Source organism: Crocodylus porosus, unplaced genomic scaffold, assembly GCF_001723895.1.
Source record: "Crocodylus porosus isolate Cpor-Errol unplaced genomic scaffold, CroPor_comp1, whole genome shotgun sequence".
Taxonomy (NCBI): domain Eukaryota; kingdom Metazoa; phylum Chordata; order Crocodylia; family Crocodylidae; genus Crocodylus; species Crocodylus porosus.
Window position 1 is genome coordinate 98,651,692 of NW_017728943.1, and position 27,660 is coordinate 98,679,351.

General features: G+C 42.9%; 1 long non-coding RNA gene across 1 annotated transcript; it reads left to right on the top strand.

Moving 5' to 3' along the window:
- The first annotated feature begins 56 nt into the window (after positions 1–56).
- Positions 57–14,110, top strand: LOC109319978. The gene is made up of 3 exons (XR_002103690.1): positions 57–199; positions 9,760–9,763; positions 14,101–14,110. It is a non-coding gene; the product is annotated as an uncharacterized LOC109319978 (long non-coding RNA).
- Positions 14,111–27,660: the final 13,550 nt, after the last annotated feature.

Here is a 27,660-nt window from a genome sequence, read left to right on the forward strand (position 1 = left end):
GACTTTCCCTCTGCCTGGAGTTTTCCCCCTCTGCCTGAAGATGAACAGCCTTTCCCTCTGCCTGAAGATGTACAGACTTTCCCTTTGCTGGACAAAGCCCTGGCCAGGATGATATAGATGGGATGGGAATGGTTCTACTGTGAGCAGGGGATTGGACTAGATGACTTCCTGAGGACCTTTCCAACTCTCATTTTTTATGGTTCAATAAAGATTTTCCCTGTCTGAAGATGTACAGACTTTCCCTCTGTCAGACAAAGCCATGATGATATAGATGAGGATGGGGATGGTCCTGCTTGGAGCAGGGGGTTGGACTAGGTGACCTCCTGAGAGCCCTTCCGGCCCTCATTTTCTGTGGTTGGATGAAGGTTTTCCTTCTGCCTGAAGATGTACAGCCTTTGCCCCTGCCCAACAAGGCCTTGGCTGGGATGATACAGATGGGAACAGTCCTGCTTTGAGCAGGCAGATGGACTAGGTGACTTTCTGAGATCTCTTCTAACCCTTATTTTCTATCATTCTATAAAGACTTTCCCTCTGCCCGGAGACTTTCACTCTGTCTGCAGATGTACCAACTTTCCCACTGCCTGGAGATTTTCCCCTGCCTGAAGATGTACCAGGTTTTCCTCTGCCTGGAGATCTTCCCCCTGCCTAAACATGTATCAACTTTCCCTCTGTCTGAAGAAGGGTCTGGGCACCCAAAAGCTTGCAAATCATAATTTTTCCAATTCTTTAGTTGGTCTAATAAAAGAGATCACATTTCCCCAAAAAACCTCTTGAAATAGGGATGTGAGCAGACAAGGTTCTCAGGGGAAATAAATGTGTTCTCTTTTATTAGACAAACGAGGTAGTTAGAGAAGTTGTTCTTTGCAAACCTTCGGTGCAAACACCGTCCTCTTCTTTTTTGAGAAATTTCCATGTCAAACAGCAAAATTCAGTATCTTCTGTGTTGCGGGGTATTGGTTGTAGTCCCATTGGTCTAACGACATTCTGTACCCTAAAGCTTGCAAAAAGCAATCTTCCCAACTATTTAGTTGGTCTAATAAATATCACATCTACCCAACAAATCTTGTCTGCCCTATTGGCAGGGGTTCTCTGGGTAGATGTGATATCTTTTATTAGAACAATTAAATAGTTTGAAAAGTTGTTCTTTGAAACTTTTGGGTGCAAACACCCTCCTCTTCTTTTCCATATTGTGAAGTTTCCATTTCAAACTGCAAAATTCAGTATCTTCTGTGTTTCTGGGTTGTAGCCATGTTGGTCTAATGACATTTTGTACTGAAAGTTTGCAAAGTATAATTTTTACAACTATTTAGTTGGTCTAATAGAAGATATTATATTTACGCAAAGAACTTTGTTTGCCTATGTCCTCAGACTAACACAGCTACAACCAACACTCCCAAAAGGACTGTAAAACTTCAGTACAGGCAAGAGAAATATGGACCAATGACAAAGAGAAGAGGAATTATAATGGAATATAAAATAAAAAGAAAATAATGGCATGCTATAGGGCCTCTTTTATTTATGCAGCCACATAAGAAGGTACACAATGACATTTTAAAAGGCAACAACTCTGGGCTCTGTAACCTAGAGAAGAAATTCCTAGCAAAGACCAAGGGCTAGAAATTAAAGTGAGATGAAATCATATCTGAGACAAAAGCACAAATTTTTAACAGGGTGATTAAACATTGACATAAGCAACCTAGGGCAGTGGTTGATTCTTCATGTCTAATTTTCATATCAAAACTGGCAGATATGCTGAAGTCAGACGCAGGCATTGTGCTCAATGCAGGGGTAAATAAATGAGATTCTATGGTTTATGTTATATAAGAAGTCAGAGGGGAGGGCAGGGGATCAACACATTCAAACCCAAGCCCAAGGGCAGTACACTAGTCCTTGGGGGCTTGATGGCCTCCGAGACAGGTCCCAGTGGTGCTGGCAGGGCACATGACTCGTCAGGCCGCTGCTCCAGGGCCAGGATCTTGCAGCGCTGACAATGTCGTCTGGAGCCAGGGCAGAGCTGCGATCTGCTGCCAGCATGACCTGCGTAGGGGTGTAGGAATCACGACTTTGCCCCAGCTCCAGACCACACTGTCACTACTGCAAGATCCCAGCCCTGGCCCCAGAGCAACTCCCCACCCATCTGTGTACCCTGCCAGTGCTTTTGAGGCTGGTCTCCATGGAAAGCCTGGCCTCACGCTGTCATGGCACTGCCACTGCTGAGGTCTCTGTGGAAACTGGCCATAGTGACATGGACAGTGGCTGCTGCAAAATGGAGTCAGATCTGACATTTTCCACATCCCTGCAATAGCACCTAATAGTTATATGTCCAGTGTTGGCCCCTTCACTACAAAAAGTATGTGGACAAGCTGGAGAAAGTTCAGCAGAGGGTAGCAAAAATGGTTCGGAGGCTGAGGCACAGGATTTCTGAGGAGAGGCTGAGAAAACTGGGTTTATTTAGTCAGCAGAAGAGAAGACCGGGGGGGGGGTGGTGTTGATAGCAGCGTTTTACTACCTGAAGGTGGGGGGTCCAAAGCGGATGGAGCTGGACTGTTTTCAGTGGTGGCAGATGACAGAGCAATGGTCTCAAGTTGCAGCAAGGGAGGTTTAGGTTGGATATTAGGAAAAACTTTCTCACGTGGAGGGTGGTGAAGCCAGGTTACCCAGAGACATTGTGGTATCTCCATCCTTGGATAGTTTTTAAGGCCTGGCTCAACAAAGCCCTGGCTGGGATGATCTAGCTGGGGCTAGTCCTGTTTTGGACAGGGGGTTGGACTAGACCACCTCCTGAGGTCCCTTCCAACCTTCATTTTCTCTGATTCTACAGCATGCGTTCATCAGCGAGTGATGGTGGATGTTGCAGCTATTTTACTGACTGGTGGTGCATTTTCTCTTATGGCTGTAAAGATCAATGTTAGGCTTGCAAGTCCCACCACAGTGGTCACAGGTTTATATGGCATTAGGGGCAGCCATACTAACAGGCTGTTTCCTTCAGTCACATTTCTGTTGTCATGTAAGTGATCATTTCTCATTGTGATATTGGACTCCACAATTGAAAAAGGAGCGCCACTTTGTCCTGTCTCCTGCTAAGGCCTCCCAAAGGTTTGGGTCAGTTCCAAAAGCCTTCATATCCTGCCTGCAGACATCTTTGAAGTGCAATTTTGGGTGCCTAAAAATGGGGGGATGGAGGGGTAACTGTTGCTTTGTGGGTATCCAGCCCATGTTAACCTTGTATGTCAAATAAACCTGGCTGTGTGTGCCACTGGGCGTGACTTCACTGCTGCAGGAAAGAGCTTATGTGGCACTGAGAGGAGAGGGCCCTTCCTTGCCTGGAGGGCATCCTCAGCACTAGGCTAGAGGCAGGCTCTCCCCTTGCTGCATGGTGTCCATTCACCACCCTCCTTTCCAGTTTGAAGGGAATTTTGTGGAATGAGAAGTCATCTAGACTGGACACCGTTATGTATGATTTCAACAGGGACTCCAGATGCTTATCCTATTGCCTGGCTTAGCTTTGCTGGCCCCTTTGTTTGTATGGGCTCTTGTCTGCCTCTCCCAGACCTGCCCATACCCCTTGCTTTCCCACCTACTGTAGTCTAGTCACTCACCCCACTTCATAATCTGCTCCATGCTGTCCTTTCTCAGTATCTGACAAAAAGAACTCAGGTTCACAGAAACTTGTGATAGACTAACTAAGTAAGATATATATATATCTCAGATGGCTCCTCAGAAGAACAGGAAACAGAGGGCCTCCTTATCTCTGATTCAGAGATGCTTGCAAGAGAGATATGGAGGCAATAAACATGAAGCCAAACAACTGGGAGAAGATTGCTGAGGGTGAAAGTGTTTGGAAACAGCCTGTTAAGCATAGAATGAAGGCTCTGAAGGAAAGAAAAGCCCAACATGCAAAGGAAAAAGGGAACCACATTCAGGATGGTTTGAGACAAACTTCAAATGTGATAAGTGCAGAAAGGGCCGTCATCAAGAACTGGGCTTTGCAGCCATTCTTGCAGAAGTTCAGTAAGCTGATGCTTTACTTGGAGCAATTCTATTGTCTTGTAAGACATGCAGATGCCTACTACTACAATTTAGTCTATAAAGGTGCATCTCTATGCTGCCTTTTGTCTGACTTCAGACTAACATGGCTAACCATATCTCTCCTTTCCAGACACTGCTTTCCAGCCAGTGGCCTACTTACACAGGAGGGGCGGAGGATGCTTTCAGCCCTACCCAGTCCATGGCTTGTTGGTTAGGATATAGGGAGATGTGGACTCACCACCTCTTAATGAAAATGGCCCATAACCCAGGCCTTCCTCTTCCAGGACAAGTATATTTTGTTTTTAGGCAAAGGGTAAACATCATCATCAACTTTGTGCTATTTTTCTCCACTTAAATTCAGAACTTATGTCCTTCCAAGAACAGAATTGCTGCGTGACAGAGACTAGATGGATGTAGAGGTTTTAGCATTTTGGAGGTTGCTGCATGGGATGGATTAGAACCCTGTTTAGTGACATATAGTAGAATCTAGGCCATAGTTGCCCATTAAATAGAAAGTGTCATTTTTACATGGCCAATTTTCAAAGTAAAACAATGCCTTAAGGCTCAGTCTGACACCGAGAATCAACTGAATCAACTAAAACATTCCTACTGCCTTAAATGGGAGCTGGAAGAGGCACTGGTTTACTAAATTACAAAGTTATTCTTCCCTTTTAATACTATTACAAGTACGATTTTCTGTCTTAAATGGTCCCCAACCCCTTAAACAAATCATAAAATTCAATCCCCACGGTTTTGCATGTCAAAGAATAAGTGGCTTGTCAAAATACAAAAAAGACTTTCCTTAACATATCTGGGATCTGACAGTTTTAAGCTGGTTATACCAGGACATCATGACAAGAAATCTTTAGGCTTGCCTTTGGGATCATTTGAATGATATTCCATGTCTGCAGATATTTATTCATTCAGATTAGTAACTGCTCCAGACACCGTACAAAATAAAATTTAAAAAAAATCCAAAGTCTCAGTAGGTCAGGAAGACCATTACTGGGCCTCACTATTTTTGCAACAAACTTTTAATTCACTTATCCCAGTAACTTCCTCTGGCCCCACCTCCAAAAATGTCTGAGAGGTGCTATTTCATGCAACATGCCTTGACAGGCACCAGATAAAGTGTCTGGTGAGCAAGGAGGAAAAAGTAAAGGAGGAAAAAATAAAAAGTTCCTCGATTATGATATGATACCACGTTCCACCAGAGACCTCCCAGCCAACTTTAAGAATCTAAGCTGGTTACAGCACCTATGGTTTCTTAAGTACCCAAGACCCAAAACAGTCAAAGTGGTACAAATTAAAATGTCTGCCTTCAAGTGTAATCCAGAGGCATATCCACCAACTTCATAAGACCTAAATGTGAGACTGAAATCGAAAAACGAAGTACATAAGGCAAATTATTAATTCTAGAAACAGTGGTGTAAATCCATCCTTATCATGTAGCCAGTATTTTCTGTAACCTGCTTCCCTGATGCTTCATTCCCAATTTATAGATTTTTCAACAATAAATATACACAAACATAAATGTTGTGCACAATGTAAATAGCTTTGGGGGTCTAAAATAAGCAATATTCCTTGAAATGAGGGAAAGTTATGATGCATGCCCAGAAATCAATTGGCAGCAAAGCAGATAGAGAGAGGCGAGTTTGGTCCCAACAATGTCAATTCAGCAGCCCTTATTTGTCTTTAAAATGTATTTATTTGCTGTAAAACACTGATACAGAGGAACAGTGCTGTGTACATCAATAACAACAATGACTAATAATGAATTTTGTGTAAAGGAATGCAATACAGCGAGACAAGCTACCCAAGGGAGCATTCCGAGCAAACATTTTTTGGCATCCAGTTAAGATTATACGTAATAAATCCTAAATGCACAAAGAGGGGTCATGGAACCTCCTTGAGTGGTGGTTTTCAGATACCTGTTTTCATTTCCTCCACCAGCTTAATCACTTGTCCCCCCAAATTCCAAGTGACTGAGCATCACCATAGAAAAGCTGCTTAAGTGAAAGCAATGCTTATTACACACTATGCTTTTGTCTTCATCAACTGCATTCAGTCTGATAGAAATACAGCAAGCTGTGTGCCAAGTTGCATTAGTATCAAACTATTATGGTAGCGTTACCATATTTCCAGCATCAAAAAAGAGGACACCTGTGGGGGGAGGAGGGGGGAGAAGAGGAGGGAGGGGGAAGGGGGAGGAGAGGGGAAAGGGCAAGGAGGAGCAGGAGGGAGGGGGAGGAGACAGGGAAGGTGTATATGATGGGGGGGTGCAATAATACGCCCATGCCCCACCTCTGCCCCTCACTCCTAAGCCATGCCCCCACCTCCCAGCCCTGCTGCTGGCTCTTACTCATGACTGACTGTACCCTGCCCCCAGCTCTGCCAGTGCCTCTTACTCCTGACCCACAGCCCCTACCCTGCCCCTCCAGCCCTGCAAGTGCCCCTCACTCCTGACCTGCAGCTCCCTGCCCCCAGCCCTGTCAGTGCCCCTCACTCCCAACCCGTAGCCCCTGCCCCCAGCCCTGTTGTCCACAGTTACATGCGTGCACACTCCCTCTGTCTCTGTACCTGGGATCAGCTGCCAGGGCCCACATGCAGAGCACATGATTCCCCAACAGCCAATCACCTTGCCCAGCTGCCCCCAGCCCCAAGCAGCCAAGCTGGAAGTGCCTGGGAAAAGCCAGAGGCAAAGCAAAAACCTGGGCATTTGCTTGTATTTTAAAAACCCGCCCAGATAGGAGGACAGGGGGCCATAAAAGAGGACATGTCCGGAAAAACCCAGGCATATGGCAACCCTAATTACAGTTAGGAGTGGGGAAACAAGCTTAAATATAGATATCAACCACTCCATTCCCAACCCAGCCCTCAAATCAAATGTTTAATCAAAAGTTATAAAGTATTTAGTTAAGGGCACACCTCTTCTGCAAAAAGATAGGAAACTGTATTATTACCTAAGTTGTGATTAAATATCTGTAGTGGGTTGTTACTTCTTTAGCCAGGCCCAGGAGCCACCCTGTTTTGTCTTTCTCAAACTAAACAGAATAAGAAATTACTAACAAAATCCCCACACCCCACCCATCCAGAGTGAGAGCTTTAGCATCACTATTCTTCTCAACTTCCTTTCTGCCCAGCAAAGCTCATCTTAACTTCCTCCAGGGCCAGCCAATCATCCCCAACAGCTGGCACAGAGCTCCTAGGCAAGCAGGCTCCAGCCCCTAAGCCATGCACCTTGTTCCAGTCTCTCTGTAATCATTCACTTGGGTCCTACTGGCTTCCTCCGGTATTCTATCATGCACACGTATAAACCTGCCTGCTCAGACAGAGAGAAATGATCAGATCTTCTTGCTGCCCTTCTCTCAGACTCTGACTATTCCTCCAAAAATCACCATAATTATGAGGCAGAGAACAGCCAAACTAGGCTGTTTCAAATGAGCATTTCAACTCTTGCTTCCAAATCAAACTTGTGGACATTCTGGATTTTTTTCCTGAAGTTATCTAAGATGCCATTTTAACTGAAAGGCTCTAAATTATGAGGTTGTCTCACAAACTGCAATTTTCATATCTGCTTATTTAATGACTCAATTTTGATATCACTATAGTAACACTGAGTTTTCTGAGTTTAAATTTTCTGATTTAGCATTACAGAAACTTTTTTGTATCTGAATATATAGCTTCTGTTTTGTCTTAGACTAAGATGTGTCCTTCTCCACCTTAATGTACTAAACAAGGGCAGCATTGCATAAGAACAGAAGAATTTTGAAGTGAGGCTGATCTGTGTATCAAATCCAGCATCCTGACCATGACTGTTACGAGATGCTTCTGAACAAGGTACGAGAAATCCTGCAGTAAGATCTTATGGATAGTGTCTTGAGGATACAATTTTCCTCTTAACCCTATTAAAGGTACCTCATTAAGCCAGTTTATGAGTGAAAGTTACATCACAAACTGACTCAGGCACTGGCTAAGTCCTGCAGTACCTAGCCTTCTTCTGATGAAGAAGGTTCTGCTGCTGTAATGCAGAAGAACAGTCAGGACTAGACATCAATCTCCATGGCACTGAGCCCACTGCTGAAGCATGGGTAAATTTAGCCACAAGCTCCCTGTTCTGTGGGACAAAATCACAGGGTCTCCTCCCAGCTCCCTGTCAGTGACATATGGTAGAGGACAGACCTTGAGGCTGCTGATTTCCACCACAAGACCCAGCTGACAGTCATTTCATGTGTTCTCTTAGACTATAAATAGAGGTTGCATTTTCCTGGGAAAAAGAGTTTTGTCCTGTAACCCTACACACATAGGATTATAGGAAAGGAGGGCTGCAAGGGACCTCATGAGCAAGGATCCTGGTTTTCTCTGATTAAAAAAAAAATCCCCAATTCAGAATTTTTTTAAATCTGAGAAAACCAGGATCCCCGTTCATCAGTTCACCTAGTCTAGCCCCCTGCTCAAGCCTGGATCACCCCTAACTCAACCAAGCCAGCCAAGTGTGTGCCTGCTGAACATTTCCAGCGATGAAGAGTCTACAACTTCTCTAGGCAGCCTATTCCAATGCGTGACCACCTTTATAGTCAGAACTTGCTTCCTAATTTCCAACCGAAATTTCCTCTACTGCAGTTTGAGGTCATGGCTCCTAATCCTGTCCTGTGCAGCTACAGAGAAAAGTCTATCTCCATCCTCCTTATAATCAACCTTCAGGTATCTGAATAGTGTTATCGAATCCCTCTTCAGTCTTCTCTTCTCCAGACTAAATAATAGGGCTGTGTAAAGCTTTGGTCCCTGATTTTATTCAGCAGAGATTTGGCCCGATTTGGTGGCCAAATCTCTGAATCTGAATCGAATCAGAGGACCCTTTAATCTCTCCGAATCGAATCAAAACCCTCTGAATTGATTTGGAGAGATGCGGAAATATTTGGCGATTCAGACATAGAGACAGCTTTAAATATTTTTTCTACATACCTCTAGGTACCAGGCAGCTCGTGAATGCTATGATGCTGGGGCACATGGGGTGGTCCACAGAAGCACAGGAGGCTCCCCAATGCAGTCAGCAGCAGTCCCGGAAGTGGACCAGAAGCACTTCCAATTCACTTCTGGGTCTGCCAGGGGGTGTGCTAGGGGCCTCCCCCATGCCCCCTGGCTCGGCAACTGGTGCTTCCTGGGTCTGGGGGGCACCTGAGGTCCTCCTGCAGCTGATCACTGAGTGGGGGTGGGAGGGGGCCCCTGTGCACTCCCTGGCGGACCCAGAAGTGGACCAGAAGTACTTCCAGTTTACTTCTGGGTTCGCTGTCAAAAATGCAGGGGGACCCCCCTATGCTCCTGTGGGATGCTTCATGCGCCCCAGCATCACACTTTCATGATCCATGTTGGTACCTCGAGGTATGTAGAAAAAACATTTAAACCTGTGTCTGTGTCCATATCACTGATTGTCTGAATCAGCATCAAATCTTCATATTCAGATTCAGCTGAATTGAATCAGGGACAGTGATCCGAATCAACTAATCGAATCACTGTCCCAGATTCGGGCTGAATCTGAATCCAAACCAAACAGGGCCTGTTTTGCACACCCCTATTAAAGAACCCTGGGCCTTTCAGTCTTTTCTCTTTCATAAGTCATGCTTTCTAGGCACCTAATAATTTTTGTTTCTCTTTGCTGGAGTCTTACAGTCTGTCTACATTTGGGGCCCAGTTATGAGGCCCAAAACTGGACACGTGCTCCAGGTGAAGGCTCGTCAGTGCAAGTCTATATGGGTGCTTGAAGACATACAGGGACCCTGCTCTAATGTCAGAGCAGATTAATCAAGTCAGCTGGAGCTGGAGTGCACTCCTGCAGCCTTGGCATCTTGTGTAATCATCATCCCTGCATTCATCCCGGTTAGGGTGCTCATCCTGGGGGATACAAGGGGATACATGGCTTCTAGTCCTTGCTTCACTATCTTGCCTGATCATAGTAAGCTAGAGGGAGAAGAGGAAGAGGGAGATTTAGTAGCTCCCTCAGAGAATCATTTTATTTAATTAACATAATGGTGCAACGTTCGCCGTAAAAGCTTAGACTACATGTCTGTGATGGCAAAAAAACCACAGGTAAGCTGGTCATTGTTGGGGTAGGGCAGTGGTCTCCAACCATTTTAAGTAGGAGATCACCTTTGGCATTTAAAAGCATCCTAAGATCTACCATGTGCCGCTGCCACTTGCCCCTGCCCCCCCAGCCGGGAAGTCTGTGAGGAGGGAAAGGAGGGGCAGATTGAGGTAGAGAGAGAAAAAATTATTTGGGGGCATGCCTCCTGGCCGGGACCCCACTCAGCTTCCCCTTGCTCTTGCCTCTGCAGCACTGTCCCTCACTGCAGGGGCCTTGATCTAACCCCTGCCCCTTCCCTCCCCCATGGAGTGACCTGCTGGGCTAGGGCACATGCCTGCGTGCACACAGGCACTCAATCCCCCCAGCCTCAGATTGACTTCACGAGGCTCCGAGATCTACTGGTTGGTGACCACTGGGGTAGGGTAAAAGAATTGTAGGGGTAGGGTAAGGAATTGTATCATTTAGGATTATGAGTGGTCAAACACAAGCACTTTCTAAGGTGAGTCATATCATGTTCACTGTAAATGTAATTTTCCTTAGATTTGCAATAAAGTCTCATAGGTTCTGATGAATGTACATTTTTAATAAAGAAGCCATTTTATGTGTCATTAAAAAGGCATTTTCTCTTACATCTGCAATAAGGTTCAGACTATAGCATTATCCAAATCAGATGTATCCAGGCAGAAGGTTTATATATCCTTGAACTTTACCTAAGTTATTTATTGTTCAAATGATGTTATATTGCACTAGAAAGGTAATTAACCTAAATGTATAAAACGTTAATCTTAACAGAATAAATGAGTCCAAAAAGACTAAGTTGTAAACATGTATAATGGTACAATTCAGGATACCAGTAATGATACTTTTAAACTTTGGATAAAGATGCAGAAAAAGAAGCAGCCGAAGTGAAGATACTGAAATATAAAGCAAGACTTTCATTTTAACAAAATCCTTTATGACTTCTGTTTAGCTGTGGGAAGTTTTTAAGCAGGGAAACCACTTTCTAAACAGTCTGTTGAATGACATTAACTGTTCTTTTTGGGAAAAGAAGGAAATGTTCTTAGCTGGGACAGACTACAGTGCTTGCTGAAAGCCTTGAAGATAAAACAAGGTACACACACAAACACATGTACACACATAAATAGTGATAAAAAAGAACAGCAGAGTTGGAAAACTCATCTCTGATTTTTGTTGCTGACTCTTACTGATAATCTCATAGCTACAGGGTGACAGGAATAGCACACAGTCTTATCAGTAACTGTAAGACCAAGCAAACTTGTTGTGTCAGTCTGTTGAAGACATTTCTTTCAGTTGTTTCTCACGTCACAGGATCATAGCAGTCTTGTAAAAAAAGGCTGTTTTAGCTGACTAATCGAGACCCTTTAATAGAAGGCAAAAAAAGAGAGGAAAGTGAATGAATAAGATAGAGAAATAAAAGGGCATATGACAAAGTGGGGAGCACAGGAACCTTAGTTTCTCATTCCAGGTGTTGCTCAGGACTGTGAAGCCTGTGAAGGTAGTAATGTTCAGAGAGGAGCTACACTATTCCTCTAGCCACAGAGGACATTTATAGCCTCCCATACTGGTTAATTGGATTGCATTGGCTACAGTGCACTAAAGTATTCATAAAGCCACACTTTACCTGAAGATTTGAGCTTTCATGCTTGAAAGTCTAAATGCACCAACCATTTCATCTTCATGTTTCTGCTGTGGGGTAAACAAGCATTATTACTGCTTCTTTACAGATGGGGGAACTGAGGCAAAGAGGTAAATTGATTTGTCAAAGGCCACTGAGTTGCAAATGAAGAATTATAAATTATAAATCCTAACTCCCTGACTTCAAGCCCTGTGCTTAGTCTTCCAGAGAATACTGTCTTTGTGGCAAGAAAGTGGAATGAAGCCATTGTCATTAGTCGGTGCTGGAACGTGAATTAATACAGCCATTGATCAGCATACAGAAATTACACAGAGGCCTGTTAGCAGCATGAACCAAAGTTGGCCTCGGTAACAGCGTGAGCAATAGACCTGGTGACCAGAAACCAGGCTATATATGGCATAAGCGAAAACACTGGGAGAATTAGGAGTATTAAATTCTAGACACTTCAGAAGGCCAAAAGATGGAAAACAATGGATAAGAGTTCAGAGTGTCCTGGTAAACAGGTTTCTCTATCAGATGGGAAGGTTACAACAGTAGGTGTAATGTCTGGTGAGACAGGATGTCAATGATATCACCTAAAGATGTTTAGTATTTGGTGAGAATTAGGATGTAGATGCTGTAAACATGAAGTTGTTTTGATCGATGTATAAAAGGGTTTTGGGAACCTGAACACTTTGCACTAATCTAGGAGCTATGTTTTATGTTGGTGTCATAGATAAACTGGCTAGACAGACAGGTAACCTGGCTAGCACCATGCCTAAATAGAACATGATATTAGTGTTTAGGGTTGTTTGTGAACCATAAACCATGAAGAGTCCTTGATCACTAAGAAACAGAGCCTGCAGTGTCTTTATTACAACTAAAAAGCTTGTTAGGAGGAGGAATAGTGTAATATTATTGCCAGTATCCTGATAGAGTGTTCACTGATCATGCTAACTGAGGCAGCCTGATGTGACTGGTACTACTTCACCTCTGACCATGCTTACCAGAGTGCAACATTAGTGATGCTGACCACTAATTTGGCAAGTAACAAGCTCGTATCTCTTAGGGATCGTAACCCAGACAGATGACAAATTAACTACAGTTGATTAGTCTCTTTCTTCCCCCTCTTCAAATCCCCTCAGAGTTTAATGAAGTTTGGACCCAATGGGCAGCAGAAAAAGAAGGTCCATATGAATTTAAGGAAAATGGTGGGCATATTGGTACATGGACAGGAGTAAGTAAAGTCATGACAGAAGTAGATGTATTAAAAAGTGAAAGTGAAAAGGGCAGAACTTTACAGGTTATGGAAATGGGCACTCGAAGGTTAAAGCAACATGCTACAAAGATGACAATAAGAGTCATAGCAACTTAAGATAAGAGTGAGACACAGGAGGTCACACTAACTTTCAAACAGTGGAAGTTACAAGTCCTGCTAGCTGGACAACAAGCAGTGCAGACACATGACATGTTATGACAAGTACAGAAACATGATAGAAGAATGAGTGGAAGTGTATCTATAATATTTTCACTATCTTGCCTGATTATATTAAACTAGAGGGAGAAGAGAAAGAGGGAGATTTAGGAGCTCCTTCAAAGAATCATTTTATTTAATTAACTTAATGGTGCAACACTCTCCAAAAAAGCTTAGACTACATGTCTGTGATGGCAAAAAAAACCCCAAACCAAACAAAAACCCCAGGTAAACTGGTGCTTGTTGGAGTAGAGATAAAGAAGGATGGGGTAAAGACATTGATTTCTGACTATAGTTACTGCAGTGGATGGCACAGGATCCTGGATACGTTCTTCATAGTTGTGCTTGTGGTTGGACAAATCAAGGTACAGCTAGAGTTAACAAGCTGGAAAGGACAGTGACTGGATCCCACATTGGAAACTGTCAGCTGAGCAGAAGTCTCAGAGGGGAGAATGAAAGGCTGAAGGCACAGCTGTAGGCATGTCAGATAAGCAGAGACACAGAGGCTAAGAATGTGAAAAAGGAAACTGTGAGCATGGAAGCTGCTTGCAACTCTGAGCTTGATGATCCCAGTATGAATGGGTAGACACAAAAAGCCATTCATGCCCCAGGCCCAGAGTGAATTTCTTGCAGCCCATAAATCTAGATGTTTAGAGATATCCCCATGCTTGCATTTAAGCCAGGGAAGACCCAGTCCCTTCCCCTGGGAAGCCAGTCTGAGGGGGAAAGGAATCCAGGGAAGCTGGTTGTATTTTAAAGAAACCTTACTGAGGGCACAGGAGCAAGCAATCCTGCTGTGTAGGAAGAATAGCAAATATGACAGGGAAAAAGCTTGGGTTACCAGAGAACTCTCTGGCGAGCTTAAACACAACAAGGAAGTTTAGAAGAAGTGGAAGCTTTGACAGATAACTAGGGGGAGTATAAAAATATTGCTCAGGCATACAGGGATGAAATCAGGAAGGGTAAAGTGCAATTGGAGTTGGACCTAGCAAAGGACATGGAAGGTAACAAGAAGGTTTCTACAGATAGGTTAGCAAACAGAGGAACACAAGAGACCAACTGAGTAAGCAGCAGCCCTTCAGGAAAGGACCTGGGGTTTACAGTGGAGTATGAACAGGGTATGAGTCAGCTGTGTGCCCTTGTTGCCAAGGTGGCTAGTGGCATACTAGACTGTATTAGTAGGAACATTGCCAACAGATCAAGGGAAGTGAATATTCCCCTCTATTCCGCACTGTTGAGGCCACATCTGGAGTACTGTGCCCAGTTTTGGGCCCCCCGCTACAGAAAGGATGTAGACAAATTAGAGAGAGTTCAGCAGAGAGCAATGAAAATGGTGAGGGGGCTAGGGCACATGATTTATGAGGAGAGGGTGAGGGAACCGGGCTTATTTAGTCCTGGGGAAGAAAAGACTGAAAGGGGATTTAACAGTAGCCTTCAACTACTTAAAGGGGGGTTTGAAAGAGGATGGAGCTAGACTGTTCTCAGTGGTGGCAGATGACAGAACGAGGAGCAGCGATCTCAAGTTGCAGCAAGGGAAGTTTAGGTTAGATATTAGGAAATACTTTGTCACAGGGAGGGCGGTGAAGCACTGGAACAGGTTACTTAGACAAGCTATGCAATATCTGTCCCTGGAGGTTTTTAAGGCCCAGCTTGACAAAGCCCTGGCTGGAATGATCTAGCTGGAGATAGTCCTACTTTGAGCAGGGAGTTAGACTAGATGTCTTCCTGAGGTCCCTTCCAAACCTAATTTTCTATTATTCTATGATTCTTAGGGCTTGTAGAACTGTAGACTTACAGATTCATAGATTCATAGAAAAACATTTTTTTACTAAGTACCAGAATAAGACTGTCAGGGTAGTTCCTATGGTGCTGGCAGTATAGATATCAAAAGAAGTAAAACAGAAACAACCACCTCCCTCTCCTCACAGAATGCTTGGTGGAGTGAGATAAAGGAGCTCTGAGCTTGTGATTAACAATTAAAAGTGATTTCTCCTGTGATAAAAGGGTTTTCAGTGTTTGACATCAGCAGTGGTTTTGGGCACTTGTCTTTGAGGCTCAAGCCTCAATACCACATAGCTTTTCATGTGCCAAGAAACCCAATACTTTTGGACTGTTTTACCTTAAAGATACTCACTGCAATATTTTACACGGGAATGAGGAACATGTTAGCAAAGGAAGGACTTTTGCGGAGCAGAGAGAGAGCATAGTATAGGCACATCTACACATGCAATTAATGTGCCTGAATAAACTCTGGCACAGTTCTCACCAGAGTTTGTTCTTCCTGGGCACAGTGTTTACATGTGTGCCAAGGACCATAGCATGTTGAGCTGGTGTGGTGCAGCCCCAGCTGGCAGAGGCCCTGGGGATCAGCCTGCCAGCCCAGGGCTCCTCTGACCTGGCTCAGCATGCGGAGGGGCTGGCTGGGGCATGAGGGTGCTCTAGTGTGGTGCTAGTCGGCAGGCAGCTCCCATACTGAAGCACCCTTGTGCCCCAGCCAGCCCCATCAGCATCTACACATGCATTGCTGTGGAGTAAATATCTCCACCATAGGATAGTATTTGTGTTGGGCAGGCAGTACTATCCTATGGCAAAGTTATTTAGTTTACTCTGACCTAACAGCACCAGATGTGTAGACATGAAGCTTTACTGCAGAGCTAATTAGTCAGCTACAGTAAAGCACACATGTAGATGGATCCTATGTGCATAAGATTTTTTGGTAGTCAGTGAAATTAGTGCTGATAAGCACTAGGAATTAGTGCACAGCCATCTGCAATGCCATTGAAGGTATGATTTGCATCTCAAGCTGTACCTCTTAAGTAGAAGATAAATAAGTTAAAATCTCAGAATTTGTTAACAGGTAAGGCGTTAGAATACTGCCTGGAAAAAAACAAGAAACTAAAGTTATAGGTTAAAACACTAAGAGCTGGAGTAAGTTAAAATGACTAAAAGTCTATGTTTAATGAGTACACTTGTAAATTAAAGTGAAGGATTAGGTATCTCAGGGGAATAAATTAACTGAAGTAAAAACTAAGCGGACTGCCTTGCTTGGGTTTATAAGGAACCCAATTTATTAGTTAAATTAATTAGAATCAAAACAAATAAAACCCGTTGTAAAATGTACAGAAGTGATTATTATTAACTTATGTATTCTTTTTTTGCTAACAGCTTAGATTACTGACATATGCAATAATGAAAGTTTTTTGTGGTTTTTTTCCCTCTCAAGTGGCAAGTATTATAAAACTAGAAAAATCAAGCAAGGGTTTTCTTTCTTGCTTGCTTGCTTGCTTTCTTTTAGCAGTGGAGTCTTTGGTTATTGTTCTAAATCTGTTACTGAATTTTTTTGTCCTTTTGTTAACCCTTGAGCTTCAGTTTGTTTTTCAGAACCCAGAAGAAAGTCTGTATTCTATCAAGTACTCAGTTAATAGTTTTCAGTTTTGCCTAGGAATTTTATTTTTCTTCTTACGGTCAAGCAATTTTTAATGTTTTCTCCATGTCATTTGCAAATAAAAAGGCATTTCAGTTTTTAAAGTTCCTTTTAAAACTTTAAAACAGATAGGTGCGGAAGTCACAATAGCATGTGTAATATCTGGTGAGAATGGATGTGGATGATCTCACCAAATAAACCTCTTTAGGTGACAACTGGGATGTGGACACTGTAAACATCAAGTTGCTTTGATGAATGCATAAAAGGGGCATGGGAACCCTGAATACTTTGAACTAAGATAGGAGCTGTATTTTGTGCTGACAGATAACTGATTATTCCCATACCTGAATGGGGCATGATGCTATTATCTAGTGCCTTTTTTTTTTGTGAACAATAAACTCCAAAGAGTTCTTGTTACTGAGAACTAGAGCATGGAGTATCTTTATTACAACTAACAAGTTTGTTAGCAGTAGTGGTGGTATAATATCACCAATGGTATCCTGATAGAGCACTAACTAAACATCCAAACTGAGGAAGCCTGGCATGACTGGTATTGCAACCATCACCTCATTTATGCTATGAACCGGACAGTTGTGGCACGTCTATATGGCACCCCTCCCATCCCTGAAACCATTGTTGAAAAAAAGAGCCTAAGACACCAGATACTGGGCATTAGGCAGTGTTGACAGCTCAGAAGCTGTCCCAGGCAGCTCAGAGAGGCCCTGAGTGTGCAGCCCAATGCCACTCTTGAGACAAAACCTAAGCCTAGCCCTGGGGCATGCTTTCAGAACAGCATCTGAACTATTCACGCTGCCTAAATGCTGGTCTCTGGTGTGTCAGAATGGGACCAAGTGGGCAGGGGTATTTTCTTGGCAGTGGTCACATGGATGGAGGGAAGCTACACACACATGCCAGAGAGAAGAGTTTGGACCTGTATTCAGGAAAGCACTAACACATATATTCTCATTCACCCCTGTCCAGAAAATGTCAGACCAACACTTAAGCATACAATTAAATAGGTAATTAAGCCTCAATGATTCAGCTGCTAGTACTTCAGTGATTTCCAGAAGAGGAATCTTGTTTTTACCGTGGGCCTTTAAGTCAGATCATAAAGTATCTGTGTATTCCACTAATGACCCCGCAGCTTGACAAAATCCCACCAGTTGCATTGTATATTTTAATGCATTACTTTTTTCCATTTTTGTCTCTGTTAAGGAGTAAAAAAACAATATAATGGACTGCTTTTTTCATGATGTGGTCAGATATCTACCTGGAATCTAAGATCTTTTTTCTTTGTAAAATATAATTCTATATTATTATTTGATGACAACAATACAAATTTTAGAAGGAGAGACTGGAAAAGTTTGTATTTTTTTGTTGATAATTATTGTTAAGTAGATTTTCACTTGAAAACCAAGAATATTACATAATATAAATATCAAAATTGGTTTTAAATTTAAATTTTATTTAAATAAGAATTGTGTGTGGGAAAAATTGAGTTCACCCAGAAACAAAAAGAAAAGAAAAGAAAATCTTGAACTTGTATTATGAATGTTGAGTAATTTCCTTATTATAGGTGGATGTGCCTGGTAGACTCCTATCCACTCCAATCCCTCTCCCTGTCCTCATCTTCACTTTTCTGCCATGCCTTGATGTTAAAGAAAAATAAACAAGAATGGGGAGGTCAGTAGTCAGTTTGGTCCATGTGGGGACGTAGGTTTGGTGGTGATCTCTTCCACAGGGCTCCACCTCCCCTACATCCTGCCCTCACCACACCTGGCCAGATTGGTGTCTATCTCTTTCATCCGGAGATCCATGCTCTCTGAGTCCCGTCTATTCAGACTTGCACACTGCACAGGCAGCAGTGTCTCTCACAGTTAATTACTCCATGGATATATTTCTCCCTCAAAGGAATTATCTCTTCTCAATCAGTCCTTATGTCCCTCGCTCCCCTTTGGGGGGAGAGTCTCAATCATCCCTCAGTCCTAGTTCAACTCACTCTGTCCTCAAAGGAATCCCCAATCATACATCGATCCTTACATAACTCCCCCCACTCTTGGGGTAATTATCTGTCATCCATCGGGCCTTGCCTTCTTCATTCCAAGAGGCAGGTTGCTTCTCAATTAACCCCAGCTCAGTAGCCTATAGAGACTGGGATTTTCCTGCCATCAACCATTCTTGGTTGCAGTCAGCCAGACCCACAGGGTTTCTTTACTCAATTGACTCTATTCTTATTTTCTCCCCATTCTGCTTCCTCAGCAGGACATCCGATCCTAACTTTGGGCAATCACTCCATTTTAGCAGGTTTCCCAATTAGCCCCAACTTCACCGATCCCAGTCTCAGTTAGTTCAGCCTTCCATAGCTAGCCTGCTGCCTGAACTCACTGTGCAGACTCTCTGCCCAGTGTCCCTTATATCTGGTCTTGCTTTGGGTTCCCATTGTTCCTGGCTCTGCCTTGTACCTCCACATGAACCGTGCTGCAGCCTATGTTTGCCTGCATACTTACCCCTCTCTGGGGGAAGAGATTGTGGATGGACTGAGTTTTCTACCTGCCTTCCAGGATCCTAAATCAATCAGTAACAGCTCCCAGAGTATATTGAAGCATGTATCAGGGAGTTGTCTCTTTTACTCTGCAGAGTCTATGCTGCCACTCTAGCCTGGGATAACCACCTGATTCAGTGTCCAGGTGAGTTTGTTCCCCCCTGCATATGCATCCTCCCCTTTCAAACAGGGGCCAGAATGGTTCCCTGTTCCATTCATGTTACCCCATATTATTAGTAGGAAGAAAAATATTCTCAACATTAGTAGGAAGAAAAATATTCTCAATTAAGGATTGAGGTTTCCCTTCTATCTCTGCTCTAGGCACCTTAGCTGATCAGAATTTTGTCTTTAATTCCTGAATGTATACTGTTTTTCAAATACAGCACTATAATATCATTTAACCCTATGAACTCAGTTATGCTTATGTGGTATCTTGTAGGGCTGTGCGAAACGGCAGCATTCTGTTTCAACCAGCATTTCGACATTTTGATGGAACAGAGTTCTGTTTCAAATTCTGTTTTGATTCAAAACAGCTGTTCCATTCTGTTGGTGTCACTGGGCATAACCCTAGGTAACTCAGAGGGATGGAAGACCACGAGTGTCGATGAAGCCCCTCTGCTCTAGGCCCAGGCGAGCCAGGGCCCCCCCCCCCCCGAACCTTTGTAACCCTTTCTTTGAACTTTTGTAACCTCGTGTAATACTGGAAAACAGGATGAGTAGCAGGCAAGCTGAAACTCCCTAAAAACTGTTATCTGTGAAATGCAAGGACACCACTCAGAGAGAGAAGGGAGGAGGAAAAGGGGGTTGCGGGGGGCCAGCTAGTGGAAAACTACCGCAGAAAATGACCAGGATATAAATATACACTGTTGCAGGGCTAGGTGCGCAGGATTTGAGACCATACAGTCTCCCTGCGCCTTTTACTTGAGCTCAAATAAACTCTGTCTACTTCTCCCCCCAGTGTGTTTATTGGCACGACGCACACCAGGCAACGAAACCAATTGTTGCCTCTCTCGGGCACTTTGTGCCGGCAACAATTCTGGTCCATGGAAACAATTTTGCCATTTCGACCCTGTTTCGACATTTCACCCATAGGATATAATGGGGAAGGTCAAAATAGTCTATAACATTGTCATTTCTGGCCTGATTTGGATGAACCTTGCAGAAATGGTAGCATGAAGTCTGCCAAGTTTCAAAGAGATAGGTGCAGGGGGCTCAGAGCAACTGCACACCAAATTCTTGAAAGCAAAACTCATGTCATGTGTATGTGTTAAGCCACAGTGAGTTCAAAACTGCAGGCATGTTAGCTCCTGTGGAGGCCACAAAGTCTGCCACATTTCAAGGAGATAGGTGGAGGGGTTTGGGGGAAACTTCACCTCAAGCTGCAGACAAGCAAAACTTATGACATGGGGGACACTGTGTGTGTTAAGGGTGCAGGGTGAGAGCTACAGGCCTGCTAGGCCGTGCTGCAGCCATGAAGCCTGCTAGCTGTCAAAGAGATAGGTACAGGGGCTTCTGGGTTCTGGGGACCTGCACCTATAGCTGCTGACAGGCGAAACTCATGACATGGGTGCTCGTGCAACTGCTGCTTCTCATCAGGCAGCAGGATTGAAGATTCCCTATCACTTGCCACCATAGACCTGGGGTTAATAATTGACCACAGTATGAACATGAGCCAGCTGTGTGATGCTGTAGCCAGCAGGGCCAAAAATACCCTGGCATGTATCAACTGATGTATTTCCAGCAAAACCAGCAAAACCATTGCAAAGAAGTGATTCTCCTGCTCTACTCAGCTCTACTCAGCATTGGTGAGACCTCAGCTGGAGTACTGCATCCAGTTCTGGGCTCCGTACTTTAACAAGGACATGGTAAAGCTTGAGAAAGTCCAGAGAAGGGCTACCCATATGACCAGAGACTTCCACAGCAAGCCATATGAAGAAAGGCTAAGGGACCTGGGGCTACCATTTCTGCAAGGTTCATCCAAATCAGGCCACAAATGACAAAGTTATAGGCTGTTTTGACTTTCCCCATTATAGCCTATGGGCAAAACTTTGAAACAGTGTCAAAACGGCAAAATGTTTCAACTTGCCTCATTTTGTTTTGAGGCTGTTTCAACCATACCTGTTTCATTTTGATTTTGCTGTTTTGACCACAAAACAAGTCAAAACAGCATTGAAACAAAACTGGCAGTGAAATTTTATACAGCCATAGTATCTTATAATGCTACAGATTACAAGGTGCCGTTTTCACGGTCCTCATACCTAGATACACTTCTCTCCTAAGGAAGCTTTGTAAACGCAGCCCTACAAACACAGAATCATCCCACTGAATTTGCCAGGACAGTTCAGAAGCATCAGATTGCTTGCATACAATGGCTTGCACCCTGGGGCCTTAGTCATCACCAAAAGTATTTAACATTTGCATTGCTAAGACCTTCCTTCCTTAGATGTGGTTAAAAAGAGAAGTCAACTACAAATGCCACAAATGCCTAAATATATCAGCAAACATAGAGATTTCCTCTTACACCAGAAAAAAACCTCAGAAGTGTTGTGTGAGTATGCTTTGTGTGCTTTTATATTATAAATGATTTCCACTTTACTAGGCATATAGCACACACAAACAAAAAGGATATGCATATGGACATATGGTTGTAGAAGAACATCCTATGATAGTGCATTTTCTGAGTCATTGAATGTGATACTCTGTTTCACTGAGACTGTATTGTATATTGCAGATGTTCAAAGAGGCAGCTTTAAGATTGTACATGCAATCTTAATTAAGGTCATTGTGTCACTAGTCTTGGTCATAATGCCTTATGAGCCTTGAACATTCTGAAAACAAGCACGCTAACAGAGATCTGTATATCTTTATCTCCTTCTACCTGCTGGTTGCTGTTTATTGTTTTTATGAGGCTAGGTCAAAAAAGTTAGGAAGCAGGAAAGGTTGGATCAAAGAAGTGTGCTATACATTTCAATCTGAAGAAGATGAGATTGTGGTAGCTGTTTCCTTGTCATGATCTAGTTTCTGTGAAAGCAATCATTCCCCCCACAGCTCTCCCTCCCCACGCCTTCTCTCTCTGACACACATAAACACACACATGCATGCATACACACACCCCTCACTGTTAAGTTTGATGCTTCCAGGTGAGCACAGGAGAATACAAGAGAACACAGATACTGTGGGCACTCATGATCTTGGAAAACAAGGCCATCTGTCATATACTCACACTGCTACCTGAAGGTTATTTTCATTCCCATGCCTTACTCCCCTTCTCCCTCGGGAAATGCTTAACTACATTATACTTTACCTTAATAGTCCTTTTTCAGTTATTGTTAGTTGAAGACACGGTCAAAATGTGCATAAAATGCAATTTAGCATGAAAATATAAACCTTGGCTAGAAAAAGTATTAAATCTACAATGCTTGTGACCATTGTTTAAGCTTGGCCGTATGATTTCTGCTCCATTACTAGGCTCATGTGTTTTAATCTCCACTTCTGACTTTCCACAGAGATTTGGAATAGCTGGCTGTCACCAGTACTTTTATCAGGTCTGTTTCTCTGGTACTTCACCTGTATCTTATGAAATTTATTGAGCAGGTTAAGTCCTGAAATATGACATTAGGCCACTGTGCTGCTGCTATTGGGGCTGGAGGTTATCTTTAATGTGATGTGGAAGCATGCTGTTGCCTCAGTGCGACACAGACACAATCTACTTTCAGAAGAACATTTCTGTGTTGGCCTGCAGTATGTGATGACAGTCTAATGGAGCGAAGTGGAGCAGCTGTAGAGGATGGCTCACCTGTTTGACTCGCTGTGGAAGATGAACTGTGGTAGTTACATGCAGTTGTGTTTCTTTGGAAATGCTGATTCTCTGGGCTGCCTTGATTCCAGGCCATTAATTTTGGCGGGTATAAATCCCTCTTCTGTCCTTGCACTCTCCGTTGAAAATGATCAGTGGGTGAAAATTCCAGGCACATCAGTGACCTAAATCTTTTGAAATTTTAGTCCTTTATTTTTATCCTCATAGAAGGAAAGCGAGCCACAGTGTCCTACTTTTCCTTAACTGTGTCATCTGAACATTGATCAAAATTCAATTTGAGTTCTATTTTCACCCAGTGACTAATGATCCACCTATCAAACCTATCAGAAGCACAAAGTACAACACTGGCATTCTCTTTGCAATTCCTGAAATGTTTCTTATATCAAATTCATAGAAATCTTTTAAGATATTTTAAGAAAGATACATTTGTTGAATTCAAGCTATGCAACAAAGACTCCCACATTCTGCATTTTCATCTGGAGAGACTTTTTGATAAAACATCCTAAGGAAGTGATGTTTTGGGGTGTTTGATACCTTTGGTATTAGGGGAGTGCATGATTTTGGACTCAGATATCTTCAGCACAGTACAGTATAGAGGAGTAGCAAGGCAGCTCCACACCTGGGGCAGTTACTGATCCACAGGACAGTACCAGCTCCTGCAGTGCCAATCATTGCAGAGGAGGCAGCTGCCACTGCAATAGAAAGTTTTGTTGCACCCTCTCTCTCTTCCCCTCCCACTAATGTAGCACCTAGCCCTGGTCACCTTCCTCACTTATGCTACTGGTATAATGTAATCTTAATTTAACAAGTTCTCTTAGAAAATATATGGAAAAAGTATGGAAGCTTGGTATGGAGCAATGCTATAAAAATAAATACAGTTTTTTCTCTCTCACAGAGAAACTGGGAATACAAGTAGTTACTATTTTCAACTTTCACTTGACTGAGGAACCCCAGGCCAGGCATTTAAGGTATCCCTTAGTCATTAAAGAAGATGTCTTTGCATTTTTCTTTAAGTTTAGCTATTCTTGGCAGAGGGTTTTCCTTTTGCTGGTTTCACATGCTTTAACCTATGGCATAAATTGTGATTGCATTTGATCTGAAAGCTCCTACTGCATATTACGCTATGGTAGGAACAATGCAGGGGAGTGAAATCCTTCTTGGACAAAGCTAAGTGTACTGTGGTATGTGTGGGTTTATTAAATGCTTTGGAAGAAATACAAAGACTATTTGGCACTTTTTCTGTTACTAGCATGGCAAGTGATCTGCATTCTGGATGTGGTGGTCTGGATTCTACTCTTGCATCATTAATGGCCCAGTTAACCAATTCCAAAAGGAGAGCCAGAATCTACCTTCTAACTGCTCATGTATTAGAAGGTTGCAGAGATAGCATATGCCATCATTTGGCCAGTAGAACTATTATTTCTGATGAAGACATGCAAGAGTGTAGAAAGGCTTTGTATTAGGGCATAACATGGCACTAATGTGGCTATTTTGCTTCCAGAGTTAGCATACATTTTCCTGCACTGCATAGATATATCCCTGGAAGTAAACATATCTATCTTGATTTGAGTATTTCCTCAAGTTTAACCATCTTGTCATGCCACCAAGACCCTTCAGAACAACACTACAATTTGAAACTTGCCTCCTGGTTCTTGCTCTCTGGTTCTCTTCTGCTCTATCATCCTGTTCATCTCTTGCTCTTATTTCAGATTCCATGTTTTTCTCTATACATGCAAAGACATAGGCAGAATAGTTTACCAAGCCACTCCTGCCCTTTAATCAGGCCTTAAATTAAAAGACCTTTTCTTCTATGAGACCCACAACATGAATTTAACAACAATGACATGATGAGTAAGAGAAAAGGATCCTAGCCATGTTATTTTCCCATCTGGATTTTTTGGTGTATGCTACCTTGCATTGCCCCTCTCTTAGATCCATGGTAGAATGCCTGTGGATTCTACAGCAACAAGCAAGCAAGTGTTGGTAAAAACGAGCTGGCTTGCAGACCCCCTGAGATCTTTACCTGTCATGCTAAGCATTATTCTTTCATTGTTTCCTTCCAGTCTCTATTTGTCACTCTTTCCATATCTTGTCTCTGGCTTTTTAGATGTTAAACTGTTTATAGCAGGGACCACTTTTTTATTCTATATATGTGTGCATCTCACACACTGTGATCCTGAGCCATGGATAAGTCTCCTAGGCACTACCATAATACAAATAAATAGTAGTAAAATCCCAGATGCAGCCTGTGAGATCAGCAGTTAAAGAAGACATTTCTTAACTTGAAAGATAAACAGGTATTTATTTATTTGAAACTTATCGAGGAATAACACACACAAAGCCCCAGGTGCCAGTTTTGAGAGAACACTTACATGAAAAGGACTGTCCCTTGGATGGAATACTGAAGTCAGTGGTAAAAATACTGGGCGCGTCTACACATGAAATTAATGCAATGCAAAAAACTCCGGCACTGAAGCACCCTCATGCCCCAGCCAGCCCCATCAGCATCTACACGTGCATTGCTGCATACTAAATAACACTACCATAGGATAGTAGCTGTGTTTATAAGTACTATCCAATGGCAGAGTTAATTAGTTTACTGTGGCCTAATAGGGTTGTGTATGTAGATGCTGAGACTTTACTGTGGAACTAACTAGGCAGCTCCACTATAAACATCTTGTGCAGATGCGCCTACTATCAAGTTCAATGGGGCCTTCATTTCACTCCCTAAAGTTTCCAGGTAGAAGTATAACCAATAGAGCCCGATACAATTTCCTCAGAATCACTGGGTGTTGGCTGCAGCCAAGACTGGGGATTTTGACTGGGGTGTGCCAGTGCTCCTGGTGGGATTGAAACCCAGAGGTTTGTGGCTAGAGGGTCTTGCCCCTCCACTCAGGTCTAGACCAGCTGCCATATCTGAGGTCAGGAAAAACAAGATTGGCCATGACCAGATTGGTACAGAATGGGGGGTGGGGACTGCCTTCCTCTGTAGCATGGTGGCATAGCCCTCTTCCTTAGGTCTCTCAGGTGTATTTTAACAAACTTGTAGCAGCAGGATGTTGGCCACCAACTCCCCTGCATTACCTATGGTAGGTTTGGGTGTTGTGTCTTGTGGTTGTGTCAGTCTTGAATGTGTAGTTTTGCAAATAGGTTAGCCAAGGAATTTGTATCAGATGGTTTGGGTAGGGATGATCCCTGCCTCAGGCAGGGGGTTGGACTAGATGACATATGGAGGTCCTTTCCAGCCCTACTTCTTCGTGATTCTATGAAAAGATGCCCCTAGCTACTATATTTAGGTATTTGTCTTTGTTCTTATAACACAGTGATATATTAAAACCAGGGTTATCCAACTGACAGTCCACAAGGGGTTAACATGAGGCTCCTACCTGGCTGCTGCTGCTGCTGCTGCCTCTACTGTTCCCAGGGTGTGGGGTGTGCAGCCTGGGGGGCCTAAAGCTATGACATTAATGCTGCCCCCATGATGCATGGCCTCTGCTGGTGTGGCCTATGAGATATGTGCCCCTGGCCATTTTGAAATTGGATAGTCTTGAATTAAAACTTAGAAGTTGTCCTTATTACAAATAGCACAAAAGTAAAACAAGATGACAGAAAGTCCATTACCTTGTTAGGCTAAGCATCCTAAAAATAAAACCCCAAATAAATCTTACTAATATTTGTGGGGGGGGGGGGGGGGGGGGTGCATGCATGTTTGGGCAGCAACTCTGAAAAATATTAAGATCAAATTAAGATCCCTTTTAGCAAGCTAAAATAAATTTTTATCTAGGCAGCCAATGGTGAAAGGAAAAGAAAGAGAAAGCCAGGCTTTAACAGGAGTTATAATAACTTTTAATAATACCAGTTGACAGATCTCAGAAGATTGTATTTACAGTGTGGTGATGCATTCTATCTCCAGGCAGTTAAACGCTTTCTATCTCTAGCATGAATATAAAATAGGAAGATTTCTCATGCAGTGTTATGCTATTGTACCACTCTGCATATTTCAAATAAACCAAAGCTCTATCAGCAAAATACAGTTTACCTGTGACAGTGCAAGCTCACATGGATGAACAAAAGAAATCTGGTGTCCTAAATCCATTATTATTGAAAAGGAACATATTGTTCATACAGGATTAACTTCTGAGGCTATATCAACTTATTTAATTAAACTGAGTTTGATCACAATAAAATTAAATTGAGGCACTTGCTCTAAAGAATGGAGAGAGAAAAGAATTGCACTGAATCGTCTTTAGAGAAACAAAATAAAGTTTTACTGAGATTGTTCCTATATTAAATTGACAGTGAAGTAAATTTGACCATTCCAGTTTCATTTGTCATTTACAGTAAGGTAGTGTTATCATTCAAATACTCATTCCTGCCAATTCCCATTGCCGAACACCCAGGACTTCATCTTTTCTTGCTTTGACTGCTATAGACTTTTCACTTCAAGCATTTTAGCTTGTTTCTTCCCTCCCTCTGGTCTATTCAAATTTCCACTCCTAAAATTTATCTTCTGCTGCCATCACAATGATCGCAGCATCCTTTAAATCAGCTTCCCATCTCTTACCACTTCAAATGCAGATGCCTCTTCTCTCCTTGAAGACATTACATAAACATGCCCCCCTCCCGCTCCACTTCTCTTTCCCCTTCCTGCCACAG